This window comes from Pinus tabuliformis, chromosome 3_1 (assembly GCF_031772625.1).
Source record: "Pinus tabuliformis cultivar Carrire ecotype Pingquan chromosome 3_1, CPIR1, whole genome shotgun sequence".
NCBI lineage: Eukaryota > Viridiplantae > Streptophyta > Pinopsida > Pinales > Pinaceae > Pinus > Pinus tabuliformis.
The window spans coordinates 959,234,213-959,238,122 of record NC_142301.1 but is presented as its reverse complement, the minus strand read 5'-3'; positions in this window follow the sequence as shown (position 1 = coordinate 959,238,122).

The following is a 3,910-nucleotide window of genomic DNA, read 5'->3' as shown; positions in this document are numbered from 1 at the left end:
ATATTGCCTCTACGTCGTTTGCAATCCTTATGGGCGAGCGTCTTTCAAACTACCGCACATGATGTCTACAAAAATTGTTGCCACAACCTTCGCAATAAGCGCACGCGTGACAGTCAAACGGGGCTTCGATACCAAGCGATGTATGAATGCTGAGAGACTGAGGTAGCATTATGTTAAAACAAATCCGACTATGGAGCGAGGCTATGGTAAAGCAGAGCCGACTGTGTATAGAGGAGTGGCAGTGTTTGGAATGGGAGATGGGAACAATAAAAAAACTAGGAGTGGAATATGAGAGAGGGCTCGACTAGCTCAACGTACACAATATCTTGACAGTCGAGGAGGCCTGTGGCGAGCCTATCAGATTCCTTGTGCTAGTTCAACTCCTGCAATATTTCAACTCTTGCTGTGATCGGTTCTCCTACAGTAGTCTCGGTAAAAGCCCATTCAATGCATAGACAACAAAGAATAAACCACATACATGACTTCCTTAAATTTAATGCAACCCTTCTCAAAATAAACTAGCATTGATTATGACTTTTGTGGCAACAATTCAATGCATCAGAGCCTTCAACGCACCAAGAGACATAGCATAAATGATTCAATGCATAATACAACAGAGAAAGCGGGAGATTCGATTGTGACTATTCGAATTTCACAACCAGTGCAATTAATATAGCTCTATTCAACTTGGCAAAAAATCTATTCAAATATCAGCATACACACAAGACTAGAGTAACAGGCATGTAGAATTCAAATTAAATACTGAGAGAGTGAGAGTGTGGCGTTATACATACTGTGTCATTCGATGACACATCAGAGGTGTGTTCTTGCCAGGGTAGAGATGGTAGGTTTGAGCAAGAAGATGGTGTTTTTAGAAGGTAGGTTGAGAATGCAACAGATAACTTTGAGCAAAAGTTAGGGTTGGAAAAGTAACGCCTATTGTGGTCGGACTAGTACACAAATCGATAGAATGCACCAGAGTTAGTAATATTTTCTCTGCATTCTTAATGTAGGTATGTAGGTGAAAAAGGAATGGACAGGCTTAGAAATTCTAGCTCTGTCCTGACAAATGCTCAGAAAGACACAAACCTACAAACATCATTGAGACAAAGAAGCACAGATTTACACAAGCCACAAAAACAAGTGGCTCACACAAGATTGAGTGGGTTATGAACATACCAACTTTGATACCAAGTCTGACACATACATGGCAAACATAAAAGATGAATGATAAACATGAGTGTGTATCTATTATTGACAATGATATACATTTATAGTACATTCACATGACCTTTGGTTTTGTATTCCAAGGTCTCTTGGACTTCCCTAGACTACTCAGCTTCCACACCAACCCTTAGAGGATTAGGTGTCCAACAGATAATTCAACATCTTCACTGAATGGGTGTATATTTCTTATCCTAGATCCAAAGAAATATGGATTTGGATGAAATTAGAGGAGTTGGATATATTGGTGACTACGTTGGGATTTGGGAGGAATACATTCTCAAATCACAATTGGCAAGTATATCTATTGGGTTGTAGGATGATTCACTTTGTTGGAATGGCGACCTCGACATGATTTAGATATTTGTAGATGAGATGCACTCTTACATAATTTCTTCTATCCAAACTCATACATAAAGATGTTGGTTCTAACATGTTTAGTCCTGGAACATGCCACTTTAGTTAAAACTCTTTGGTTGGTTGGTTTGGTGGAACTAGGTGCTCACATGGGACAATCTATGTAAATGGGGCCTCCAAGTCCCAAGGATGTGCCCCTTATTTCTAGGTTCTTTGTAGATTGTTACACATATATTTATCCTATTCCCATTCTATTGGTGAATGCTTCAAAATGTCGATGACACAATATAGTTTCGAAATAACTTTACCTTTATTCATATTTTGGGGCATCTAGTGGGGGAGAAGTGAAACAATTTTTGAATGTGCTCCTTTTGACATTAGCCAAATATGTAATAAGCTATGTGCTTTCTATAAAGAATATGCACAAGAAAAAGTTAGAAGTATTTCACCCATTGTTTCTCCTACTTTATATCCACATGGATTTTTTGATAGGGCAACTCAAAAATAGGTATGTGGTTGTGGATTTTATATTGTCATATCCCTAGAGATTCAATATTGCTTCTGCTAGAATGGTGGAATTGGGTCAAACAATAGGGCAGAGATATATGCCTTGTGGGGTACTCTGTATTGTGCCAAATGGATTTGGATCAATTCTATTCACATATTTTGGTGACTCATGGGTCACAATTAACTCGGTAAACAATACATCTTTCTCATCTCCTCTCATGGGAAACTAGTTACATAGGATCTGAAAGGTTCAACAATTATTTGACATCATATCCTTCACTCATGTACACAGAGAACACAATAAATTCAAAAACGCTATGTAAAAAATGGGGCTCTCTATGTCAGTTGGGTCGATTCAATATATGCTTTATCTCCAGGACGACATACATGACATTGTCTCCTTTCGACTAGTTTGATATCATTTTGCATAGAAGTTATGTTGTCTTTTCCATTTTCAGACTTTTTTTATGCTAGTAGTTTCTTCATATTTTGTGATTGGTTGTAATCATTGTAAAAGGTTTATGGTATTTTAGAAGGATTTATGTTATATATAGCCATATGTTGCAATAGATTTTTTAGGTTTTTCTATCAAATTGGATATTGTATTCGATCTCTCAAATATGTTGGAAATGCATCATATTCTAGCAGTGTATATCATTTATATGTAAGCATGGACTTTACTTAATTAAATATGTTTGATTTTTCTTTCCTGAAAAAAGAGAGAGTACATCTAATAGATCAAAAGAACCGAGAATATCACAATCTAACTAATTACATCAATTACTTGTAAACACAAATCACGTTGAAATAACCCACTAACAGAAGGAAACATATGAGCATCGAACATCGCATCCCTAATAAACATTAATGTAGGGATTCAATTAGATTTGTCGAGTATCTGGCTTGCCTAGGCCTCAGCTTGGGCTTGGCATTTTTTAAACAAGTTATGACAGTGTGCTCAATGCAAGAGTTTGGCAGGAAACAGTGGAGCTTCGAGCATTTTCTAATTACGATATTTTTAGCAGATTTTGGCATTAATATCGCGATTTGTTTTGTCAAACTGTCATTTTTGTTGTTTAAACTAGTTTTTTACTGCATATATGAATTCAGCACACTCAAAAAACCCCATGTTACCCAGATTGTAGAGAGTTCATAGCTCAAACTTGTTATTCTAGTGATGACCACTAAACCCTCCAAAAAGTCTAATAGATAGCCTACAACATTCTCATCCACCACCTCCTTTATGGCTCCAATCAGGGCATCTTTTGGCGGATCACGAAACATAACCCATGAAATCCTCATTTTCTCTCTATTCGTGAGGCCTCTTTGCAAGCTACTACTGAACTTCCTATTGGTCAATACATGATGATTCACAATTAAACATTAATTATGAAATGTGATTGAGTTCATATGTGCTCTCCATCCCAATATGGAAGATATATTGTAATGTAAAGATAAACATTTTGAATCAGTGAAATAAAAATAAAATAAAATAAAATAATACAATAAAATTAATAATTTAGCATTGGCAATTTTTGGGCTCTAGGTTTTGACAACACATTTTTTCCCATGGTATTTGTTATGATGAAGCCTATTTAAAGGCTTGAGGAAATTCATTATGGAATGCAAGAGTACCAACTTAGACACATCTTTCCTTCAAGCTTGTTCTCTCTCGGCACTTAGTAGATCAAGATTTAAGATTAATATAGGCTAGTTAAAAATGAAATGATGAGTGAAATTGGATGAATGGAGTGTTAGGGTGGTTTGGCGAAACTTGACTCCGTCAAATTACCAATGGTTTTTTGGCTCCATGTTTGTGAGA